Genomic DNA, 11,448 nt, shown 5'->3' with positions numbered 1-11,448 from the left:
GCATGATCTCAGCTCACTGCAACCTCCGCCTCCCAGGTTCAAGCGATTCTCCTGCCTCAGCCTCCCAAGTAGCTGGGATTAAAGGCGTGTGCCACCTGCCCGACTAGTTTTTGTATTTTTAGTAGAGACGGGATTTCACCATGTTGGCCAGGCTGGTGTCGAACTCCTGACCTCCAGTGATCCGCCTGCCTGGGCCTCCCAAAGTGCTGGGATTACAGGCGTGAGCCACTGTGCCCGGCCTGAGTTTTCTTTGCTGTCGGCTAGGGCTGTGCTGGGGAACCTGCTGTGAGAAGGGTACTGTGATCCATGCTTTTCCTCCTCCCCTTCCCTCTCCCTGGGGTGGCAGGAGTGAGTGATCTGACTCTCGGAGACACCTTCCTTCTCTATTTTCCTATTGGAAGCTGTGGCTTCTCTGTTGTGTTGGGCAAAGTGGACCCACAGGGAGAGGGTCAAAAATCTCTTACTTAACTGGCTGTGAGGCTATTCTCTCTTTGCTGGTTGTTACTCTTCCCTCTGTAACACAGTGTTCCAGCTACTTAAGCTGCAAAACAAATTATTCAACAATTTCATGGGTGAAAGCAATGACAACATTGTTTATTTTGCTCCTAAATCTTCCATTTGGCGAAGGGATCCGCACGGATGGCTCATCTATCCTCCACCTGGCTCCTCTGGGGGGTCTCAAAGGTTGGACCATCTGAAGGCTCGCCAGCTCCTAAGATTGGTGATTGGTCTGGCTGTCAGCTGAGATCTTAGCTGGGGCAGTGGATCTGAACACGTGCAGGTGGTCTCTTCATGTGGTCTGGGCTTCCTCACAGGATGGTGGCTGGGATCCAAGGACAAGTATCCAGCGAGAGAGAGGAGGAAGGAAAGGAAGGGAGGGAGGGAGGGAAGGAAAGAAGGAGAGGAAGGGAGGGAGGAAGTGAAGGAAGGAAGGAAAGGAAAGGGAAGGGAATGGAAGGGAGGGAAGGAAGGAGGTAAGGGAAGGAAGGAAGTGGAGTGGGAGACAGAGAGAGACAGAGGGGATAGGTGAATGAAGGCCACATCTCCTTTATAACCTAATCTTAGAAGCACCCAACATCCCTTTCACTGCATTCAATGCCTTGAGGCAGTCATAAAGTCCCACCTAGTTTCAAGGGAAGGGAAAATAGGTTCCCCCCATTTTTTTTCTTTTATGACACAGGGTCTCACTCTGTCACCCAGGCTGGCGTACAATCATGGCTAGCTGCAGCCTCAACCTCCTGGGCTTAAGCGATCCTCCAACCTCATCTTCCCGTGTAACTGGGACTACAGGCACGAACAACTATGCCCGGCTAATTTTTAAAATTTTTTTTGTAGAGATGGGGGTTTCACTATGTTGCCCAGGCTGGTCTCAAACTCCTGGGTTCAAGCAATCCTTCCACCTCAGCCTCTTGAGTAGCTGGGAGTACAGGTGCACACCACCATACCCAGCTAATTTTATTTTATTTTTTGGTAGAGATGGGGTCTCAATATGTTGCCTAGGCTGGTCTTAAACTCCTGGGCTAAAGCGATACACCTGCCTTGGCCTCCCAAAGTGCTGGTTTTACAGGCGCCATGCCTGGCGATGCCACCTTTTTTTTTGTTTTCTTGAGACAGAGTCTCACTTTTGTCGCCCAGGCTCGAGTGCAGTAACATGATCTTGGCTCACTGCAACCTCTGCCTCCCGGGTTCAAGCAATTCTCCTGCCTCAGCCTCCTGAGTAGCTGGGATTACAGGTGCCTGCCACCATGCCCGGCTAATTTTTGTATTTTTAGTAGAGACGGCCATGTTGGCCAGGCTGGTCTCGCACTCCTGACCTCAGGTGATCCGCCCACCTCAGCCTCCTAAAGTCCTGGGATTACAGGTGTGAGCCACAGCGCCTAGCAAGATGCCACCTTTTGATGGGAAGTGGTGTGGTTCTGGAATTGCATGTGAGACCAAAAACACTGCCGTGGTCACTTTTGGAAAACACAGTCTACCGCTACTGTGCGTCAGCCACACAAACACTGGCTTGTGGAGTTCAGGGATGAAATCCTCAGGGGCCCTTGGGGGCCTGCTGACTACTCAGTCCCCTGTCCCGGTCGATCTGCCTTCTGCCCCTAGCAGGGCACTGCACAACCTCCTTTTGCGAGATTCCTGGGTGGAGGCACCAGTTGGACAGCTCAAGCCCAGCTACCTGCTTCTGGGTCCATTTGATCTGTGAGAAACTCAGGCACCTTTGGCCACTCAAATGGCTGGAACGTGGACCTCCTCTGGTGCCCCGCTGCCCCTCCCTGGCCACCTTCCCCTTAGTGGACTTGTTGAATCACCTGCCACCTGCCTAGGTGGGAGAGTCTCCTATTTAAAATAATGCTCAACTAGAGGTTGAGGTGTTTGTTTGTTTGTTTTTTCGGAGTCTCACTCTGTCGCCAGGCTGGAGTGCAGTGGCGCGATCTCGGCTCACTGCAATCTCCACCTCCCGGGTTCAAGTGATTCTCTTGCCTCAGCCTCCTGAGTAGCTAGGACTACAGGCACGTGCCACCACACGTAGCTAATTTTTGTATTTTTAGTAGAGATGGGGTTCACCATGTTGGCCAGGATGGTCTTGATCTCCTAACCTCGTGATCTGCCTGCCTCAGCCTCCCAAAGTGCTGGGATTACAGGTGTGAGCCACTGTGCCTGGCTGAGGATGAGGTTTTTTGTAGATATGGAGTCTCCCCGGTGACTGGGACTCCTGCCCGCCCTGCCCCCAGGTCTTTTTTGTTTTTTTGAGATGGAGTCTCCCTCTGTTGTGCGGGCTGGAGTGCAGTGGTGCAATCTGGGCTCATTCCAACCTCTGCTTCACAGTTCAAGCAATTCTCCTGCCTCAGCCTCCCTAGTAGCTGGGATTACAGGTGCACGCCACCACGCCCAGCTAATTTTTTGTATTTTCAGTAGATATGGGGTTTCACCATGTTGGCCAGGCTGGTCTTGAACTCCTGGCCTCAAGTGATCTGCCCACCTCAGCCTCCCAAAGTGCTGGGATCACAGGCAAGAGCCACCGCACCCAGCCTCTGTCCCCAGGTTTTGAAGACATTCTCACTTGTCTTCATGGTGAGGGGGCGAGGGAACCAGTCATGGAGGAGGAGAGGGAAGCCCCCACCAATAGGCAGAAGGCATTTGGCTTCTACAAAGTCCTTTCTCTCTTTCTTGCTGCTTTCATCCAGACTTGAGGAGCAGAAAAACTGGCTGAGCAAGCAGTCACGTAGGTGGCATCTGGGATCTTTGATGTGCGGTGCTGTGGGCTGGGAGTGTCCTCCTGAAGTTTTTCCTTCTTTGTTCTCAGCTTTGGACTCCAGCCATGGACAACAGAGTCCTAACCCACGTCCAGTCACATGACTGCAAAAGCACCTGCGTCTGGATATGGATGTTTATGAGAACATTGGTGCCTAATCAAATCAAATCAAAACAAACCAAACAGCCCCCCAGCCTTGTGGCCTCATTCCCAAGTCAGCCCAAGCCATATCCTTCCTAGCTATGGTGTGTAGTAGAGGGGCGCAGGACTCAGATGGCCTTGGTTTTCATCTTGTCTGTACCATGTACTCTTGGTCTAGTTACTTGAACTTTTGGAGCCTCAGTTTCTCTAAGTGTAAAATGAGGATTCAAACAGCACCTACCTCATTGGGTTGTCATGAGGCTTGCACGATGGAGTTGATTCATGTAAATCAGCAGTTGCAGGGCCTGGCATTGGACACAGATGAGTTTAGGGCTGTGGGCTGTTGACTGACTCTTGGGCTTGAGTGGCATGTGTGGCTCCATCCTGAAGCTCTTTTCTGGCAGTGCTGAGGTGGGAGGAGGGACTTGACTCTGCAGGTGGGGCTTGGACAGTGGACCAAATTGAGGATTAGCTAAAATGGGGCCAGGGCAGAAGCAGCTTTCCATAAGACATGCCCACCAGTGTGCCATGTCAGTTTACCATTGCCATGGCAACACCCGGGAGTTTCCACCCCTTTCCATGGCAATGAACTGACAACCTAGAAGTTACTACCTCTTCCCTAGTAATTTCTGCACTAACTGCCCCTTAATCTACATGTAATTAAAAGTAGGTAGGCCAGGTGTGGTGGCTCACACTCACACCTGTAATCCCAGCACTTTGGGAGGCTGAGATAGGTGGATCACTTGAGGTCAGGAGTTTGAGACCAGCCTGGCCAACATGGCAAAAGCCTGTCTCTACTAAAAAACCACAAAAAATTAGCTGGGTGTGATGGTGCGCACCTGTAATCCCAGCTACTAGTGGGGCTGAGGCAGGAAAATCGCTTGAACCTGGGAGGCAGAGGTTGCAGTGAGCAGAGATGGTGCCACTGCACTCCAGCCTGGGCAACAGAGTGAGACTCAGTCTCAAAAAAAACCAAAAAAGTAGGCATAAATATGACTGCAAAACTGTCCTGAGATACTACTGCCTGCTCTGCAGGAGCAGTCACGGAGCTGTAACACCACCACAGTTGTAACACTGCCTCTTCTATAAAGCAATTTTCTTCTCCCTCTGGCTTGACCTTGGATTTTTTCCTGGGCAAAGCCAAGAAACCTTGTGGGCTAAGCCCCATTTTGGGGCTCGCCTACTTTGCATCAGGGCCAACGAGAGGGCATCCTCTGTCTACAGTACACGAAGCGTAAATGCATCAGATCAATCTGATTCGACTTTTATGTAACAAAATTGTGAGTTGTTTTTCAGTTGCCATGGACCCCTAGGTGAAGGTCGGGTAACCTGAGCATGCCCAGATGAACCAAGCATGCAACCACAGGGCGGAACCTAAGTGCTCGGACTGAAGAGGGGGACTGAATTAGGAAGTGGACACCACATGGCAGGATCCAGGATCCAATCAGATTGAGTGCTGGCATCACCCCATGACAGGACTCAGTCAGATTACACCTCCTGGCATCACCTCATTTCAAGAGCCAATCACTCTCATTACCCTATGCTTATAAAACCTGACTTATGAGGCCAGGTGCGGTGACTCATGCCTGTAATCCCAGCACTTTGGGAGGCCAAGGTGGGCAGATCATGAGGTCAGGAGATAGAGACCATCCTGGCTAACATGGTGAAACCCCGTCTCTACTAAAAATACAAAAAATTGGCTGGGCTCAGTGGCTCATGCCTGTAATCCTAGCACTTTGGGAGGCCGAGGCAGGCGGATCACAAAGTCAGGAGATCGAGACCATCCTGGCTAACATAGTGAAACCCCGTCTCCACTAAAAAAAATACAAAAAATTAGTCGGGCATGGTGGCAGGCGCCTGTAGTCCCAGCTACTTGGGGTTGAGGCAGGAGAATGGTGTGAACCCGGGAGGCGGAGCTTGCAGTGAGCTGAGATCGCGCCACTGCACTCCAGCCTGGGTGACAGAGCGAGACTCCATCTCAAAAAAAAAAAAAAAAAAAAATACAAAAAATAAGCACGGTGTGGTGGCACACACCTGTAGTCCCAGCTACCCAGGAGGCTGAGGCAGGAGAACCCGGGAGGTGGAGGTTGCAGTGAGCCGAGATAGCACCACTGCACTCCAGCCTGGGCCACAAGAGCAAAAACTCTGTCAAAAAAGAAAAAAAAAAGCCACTGCTCTTGGCTCACACTCTATAAATTTTGCATGACTCTCTTTGAAATCCTGGGATTCAACCCTAGCACGCAATGCTCAAACTTCTGTGATCCCTGGGGTTTCCATCACATGCAAACTGGGAGTCATTTCTAGCAGGGCCTCCCCAGTTTTGCCGTTGGTACAGGACAAATGTAAGAGGACAGAGAACATACAGTGTAGGGACACATCTCAGAGTTGGGCTGGAATCTGGAGAGCAGCTGGACCAACTTGGAACTTCCTCTAAATATCTGAATAGTTTATAAACGAAAAGAACTGTCATTGCTCCGAGGGGCCTATGGCATAAGGCAGCGCAGGGTGGATGTGCAAACATATCCAGGCAGCCCAGGGCGGTGGCCAGGAAGTAAGCTGTCATTTATCTGCAACACGATCCTTCCAGTATCTGGTTCCAGGAGTCACAGTCTGATTTTAACAATCTATGGTGGGCCAGGTGCGTGGCTCACGCCTGTCATCCCAGCACTTTGGGAGGTTGAGGCAGGTGGATCACTTGAGGTCAGGAGTTCGAGACCAGCCTGGCCAACATGGTGAAACCCCATCTCTACTAAAAATACAAAAATCAGCCGGGTGTGGTGATGCATGCCTGTATTCCCAGCCACTCCAGAGGCTGAGGAATGAGAATCAGTTAAGCCCAGGAGGCAGATGTTGCAGTGAGCCAAGATCGCGCCACTGTACACTGTACTCTGGCCTGGGCAACAGAGAGAGACTCTGTCTCAAACAAAACAAAACAAAACAAAACCCAAAAAAACAAAAAACAATCTATGGTGGTGCTGAATATAGAGAGAGAAGAGCCAGTGTGGTTGTTCATGTCTGTAATCTCAGCTACTCGGGAGGCTGAGGTGGAAGGAGGCTTGAGCCCAGGAGTTTGAGACCAGCTTGGGCAACACAGTGAGACTCCATCTCAAAAACAAACAAACAAACGAAACAAAAAGAACAACAAAAAAACAGTGACCATAGAGAGAGAATAAAGAAGGAGAAAGGAGAGGGCTACTTAAAATTTTTTGGTGGGGGGAAGAGAAGTCAGGGCTTCAAAGTAGAAAGAGTACTGAAAACTTATAAATAGCTCTTTATCAGGAAGGTAATGAAAGACCTGAATGTAGGTTGGTTAAAAGCATGACAGCAGGAAGAATCCAGGCACATTGAAGATGAAGGCAGAAAAAAACAAACAAGCCATGTTTAGCAGTTTAGGCAGGAAATGAACACAGATCCTATGGGGAGGCGAAGTTAACTTGTAAATGAGACTCTGTATGAAGGTACCTCTATATACATTTGCGTAAAACTATTTTAAAAGCTGCAAAACACAGTCATACAGTTGTTACAGAAAGGTGATCACTAAAGAATAAATTGGGGTTGGGGCCGGGCATGGTGGCTCACGCCTGTGATCCCAGCATTTTGAGAGGCTGAGGCAGGTGGATCGCTTGAGGTCAGGAGTTCGAGACCAGCCTGGCCAACATGGTGAAACCCCATCTCTACTAAAATACAAAAAAATTAGCCAGGCGTGGTGGCACATGCCTGTAATTTCAGCTACTTGGGAGGCTGAGGCACAAGAATCACTTGAACCCGGGAGGAGGAGAGATTGTGCCACTGCACTTTAGCCTGGGCGACAGAGTGAGACTCTGTCTCAAAATAAATAAAATACAGGCTGGGTGCAGTGGCCCATGCCTGTAATCCCAGCACTTTGGGAGGACAAGGCGGGTGGATCACTTGAGGTCAGGAGTTCAAGACCAGGCTGGTTAACATGGTGAAACCCCGTCTCTACTAAAAATATTTTAAAAATTAGCCAGGCATGGTGGTGCGCACCTGTAATCCCAGTTACTCGGGAGGCTGAGGCAGAAGGATCACTTGAACCCGGGAGGTGGAGGTTGCAGTGAGCCAAGATTGCGCCACTGCACTCCAGCCTGGGCAACAAGAGCAAAAACTCTGTCTTAAAAAACAAAACAAAACAAAAAAGGCCAGGCACGGTGGCTCACGCCTGTAATCTCAGCACTTTAAGAGGCTGAGGCGGGCAGATCACGAGGTCAAGAGATTGAGATCATCCTGGCCAACATGATGAAACCCGGTCTCTACTAAAAATACAAAAATTAGCTGGGTGTGGTGGCGTGCGCCTGTAGTCCCAGCTACTCGGGAGGCTGAGGCAGGAGAATCGCTTGAATCTGGGAGGCGGAGGTTGCAGTGAGCTGAGATCACGCCACTGCACTCCAGCCTGGCGACAGAGGGAGACTCCGCCTCAAAAAAAAAAAAAAAAAAATATATATATATATATATATATATATGTATGTGTGTGTGTGTATATATGTGTGTGTGTGTGTGTGTGTGTGTGTATATATATATAAATAATAAATACATAAATTGAGGAGAAGGCAGGGGAACCAGGATTTGACAGTGACAAGAAAGAAAAGCCCAGGAGGACCTGGTGGCTGAGCCAGATGCTGGGGCTGGACTAAGGGTGATGGGAGCAGAGCTGGGACCTTTGGGTGGCAGAGAAGTTCTAATCAGTGAAACTGGGCAAAGCTATTTTGATGGAGCAGTAGAGTTGGGGTTAAGAGACAGAGACAGGCCGGGACTGGTGGCTCACACCTGTAATCCCAACAGTTTGGGAGGATCATTGAGACCAGGAGTTCGAGACCAGCCTGGGTAACATACTGAGGCCTTGTCGCTACAAAAAATTTAAAAAATTAGCCAGGTGTGGTGGTGCGTGCCTGTGGTCCTAGCTACTCAGAAGGCTGAGGTGAGAGGATCGCTTGAGCCCAGTAGATTGAGCCTGCAGTGAGACATGATCGTGCCACTGCACTCCAGCCTGGGCCACAGAGTGAGACCCTGTCTCAAACCAAACCAAACCAAACAAACAAACAAAAGAGGCAGAGAGACAAAGGCTACGAAGAAGATGGAATGATGATGCCTTTCGGGTAGGTTTGGTGTTTTGGGTTGTAAAAGGGAGGATAAAGAACTAGGAGAAAGTAGATAGAGCACTAATTGGGACTCAGGTAATGGCTTCAGGTAGATTGTACAGGTTTGAATGTGGGGAGACACAGCCCAAGAGGAGACAAGAGGAAACAAACTTGGAGGAAAGTTTCTGTGATTCTAAACATGTTCCCTTTCTTGTCTCCAGGATTTCAGCTAGTGGTGGGATGCTCTGTGTATGTTTCATGTAGTTTCACATAGTTGGGGGCTCAGTCTCTCCACTTAAGGCTTTTTATTTCTTTTCTCTTTTTTTTTTTGAGACAGTTTCATTCTTGTTGCCCAGGCTGGTGTACAATGGGGCGATCTCAGCTCACTGCAACCTCCGCCTCCCAGGTTCAAGCGATTCTCCTGCTCAGCCTCCCAAGTAGCTGGGATTACAGGTGCCTGCCACCACACCCGGCTAATTTTTATATTTTTAATAGAGACAGGGTTTTGCTATGTTGGCCAGGCTGGTCCCGAACTCCTGACCTCAGTGATCCACCCGCCTCAGCCTCCCTAAAGTGCTGGGATTACAGGTGTGCGCCACCGTGCCTGGCCCCTCCACGTAAGGCTTTGAGTGGCGTGCTGGGAACGCCCTGCTGTTGGTGTCCTTGGGTGGACCACAGGGCCCTCTACGGTGCCCCTTGAGGCTGAGCACTTTGGCTTCCAGCATGTCTGAGATGAGATGTGACTCTCTCTCCTGGGGGCCACCTGCAAGGCGATTACGTATTGGAACAAGCTCTCTTCTTGCCTTATTTTACAGTCCAATGGAGAGGAAGATGTCAGAGTAGAAGAGGTGTAAAATTTGGAGTAACTCTTGTTGGGCGTGTGGTTTGTGCAAATGACCTGACCTCTCTAAGTCTTGACTCCCTCATCTGTAATAGGGATGATTTTGGCAATAGCTACCCACTTAGCTACTCTGAGGATGGTATGACATTGTGGAGGTGGCAATGCTTTGTAAACTGCAGAGGACTTTTAGGTGCCAGCCATCGCCATGTTTTAAATACGGTGAACCTCATTTCTCACCACCTTGCAAAATAAAACTTCACAGTTTATTTGGGTTGGGTATAATTACTGGGCGAAAAATGTAAGAATAACAATGTTTTAGAAATTTCCCCAAAGAAGAAACAGTATTGGCTGGGGCTGCCTTCCCAGGGGCCCTGGAATCCTGAGGGTGCCTGACCTGCAAATGCCCAGCGCTTAGCAGGAGAACAGCCAGATGGCCCTGCTAGCTCCCTCCCTGTGCAAACATCTCTCACCCAGCCGAGTCAACAACCCTCCCTGGGTCAAGAGGCTCCTCCATGCTGCCTCTGTGTGGTGTAGCCTAGAAACTGGGCGGCTGGGGCACAGGGCTGTGGACTTTGGTTATGTGTTTAATCTAGGTCCCTGAGCTACAGGGCCATCTGTTTCGGCTCCTTCTCTGCTTATGTAAACAGGGCTGGTGGGCCCATCAGTACAGCCAGGCCCCACTCTCACTCCCTCCTCCTGTAAACACATTACAAAGAATCTTTGTAACTGCCCAGGAAGAGCAGCTCTGCTCAGGGGAAGAGAGCCTACATCCGGAGGGGGTGAGACTGGGAGTGGAGATGGATGGGGGAAGAGTGGGGAGGAGGGGCGAAGGTGGGGCAGGAGTGGTGCTTGCCAATACCTCCTGTACCATGCGGTACAGAGAAGCCAGCTTTGCTCAAAGTCTGGCCGTGAAGAGGGGGCCTGTTGTCTGCAGCAGAAACCAAGGTGGTAGGGAGGGTGGTGTTAGAAAACGGGAGAACTGGGGTGGGGCATGGTGGCTCACACCTGTAATCCCAGCAATTTGGGAGGCTGAGGCGGGAGGATTGCTTGAGGCCAGGAGTTTGAGAACAGCCTGAGCAACATGGGAAGATTCTGTGTCTACAAAAAATACCAAAATTAGCTGAGCGTGGTGGCATGTGCCTATAGTCCCAGCTACTTGGGAGACCGAGGCAGGAGGATTGCTTGAGGCCAAGAGTTGTAGGCTATAGTGTGGTATGACCACGCCACTGCACGCCATCCTGGGTGTCAGAGCGAGATCCTGTCTCTAAAAAAAGAAAGAAAAGGGGAGAACCTTTATTTCCTAACATCCTGCAGCCCTGACACTCTTCTTACCTTAGCAATTCAAACATGGTTTAAAAAAAAAAAGGAGGGGGGGCCAAGTGCAGTGCTTCACACTTGCAATCCCAGCACTTTGGGATGCTGAGGCGGGTGGATCGCCTGAGGTCAGGAGTTCGAGACAAGCCTGACCTACATGGTGAAACCCTGTCTCTACTAAAAAAATTAGCCGGGCCTGGTGGTGGGCACCTGTAATCCCAGCTACTCTGGAGGCTGAGGCAGGAGCAAGGTTGCAGTGATTCGGTTGGTCCCTTGCACCAATTTGCAGAAGGAAATTTTCCAAAAAAAAAAAAAAAAAGTCCGGGGTGGCAGGCGAGGTAGGTGGATCACCCGAGGTCAGGCGGGACCAGCCTGGCCAACATGGTGAGACCTCGTCTCTGCTAAAAATACAAAAATTAGCCAGGCATGGTGGTGCGCGCCTGTAATCCCAGCTACTCGGGAGGCTGAGGCAGGAGAATTGTTTGAACCCTGGAGGTGGAGGTTGCAGTGAGGTGAGAGGGTGCCATTGCACTCTAGCCTGGGCGACAAGAGCAAAACTCCATCTCAAAATAAATAAATAAATAAATAAATACAATACAATAAAAAGAACTAAAGCCTCCTTTTCAAGTAGTACAAGTTAGAAGCAAGAATATTAGCTGGAGGCCGGGCGCGGTGGCTCACGCTTGGCCGAGGCGGGGATCAGAGTCAGAGATCGAGACCACGGTGAAACCCCCTATTTAAAAACAAAAATTACTGGCTGGTGGCGGGCCGAGCAAGACTCCGTCTCAAAAAAAAAACAAACAAACAAA

At 50.1% G+C, this 11,448-nt stretch overlaps 1 long non-coding RNA gene across 1 annotated transcript; it reads right to left on the bottom strand.

Moving 5' to 3' along the window:
- Nucleotides 1-575: 575 nt before the first annotated feature.
- LOC131384103 (uncharacterized) lies at nucleotides 576-10,539 on the bottom strand. The gene is made up of 3 exons (XR_009214624.1): nucleotides 10,331-10,539; nucleotides 3,633-3,834; nucleotides 576-823 (listed from the first exon to the last, which is right to left on the bottom strand). It is a non-coding gene; the product is annotated as an uncharacterized LOC131384103 (long non-coding RNA).
- Nucleotides 10,540-11,448: the final 909 nt, after the last annotated feature.

The sequence above is a fragment of the Hylobates moloch genome, unplaced genomic scaffold (assembly GCF_009828535.3).
Source record: "Hylobates moloch isolate HMO894 unplaced genomic scaffold, HMol_V3 SCAFFOLD_1, whole genome shotgun sequence".
NCBI lineage: Eukaryota > Metazoa > Chordata > Mammalia > Primates > Hylobatidae > Hylobates > Hylobates moloch.
Note: the sequence above shows the minus strand (reverse complement) of the source record. Positions and strands in the feature narration are given on the sequence as shown.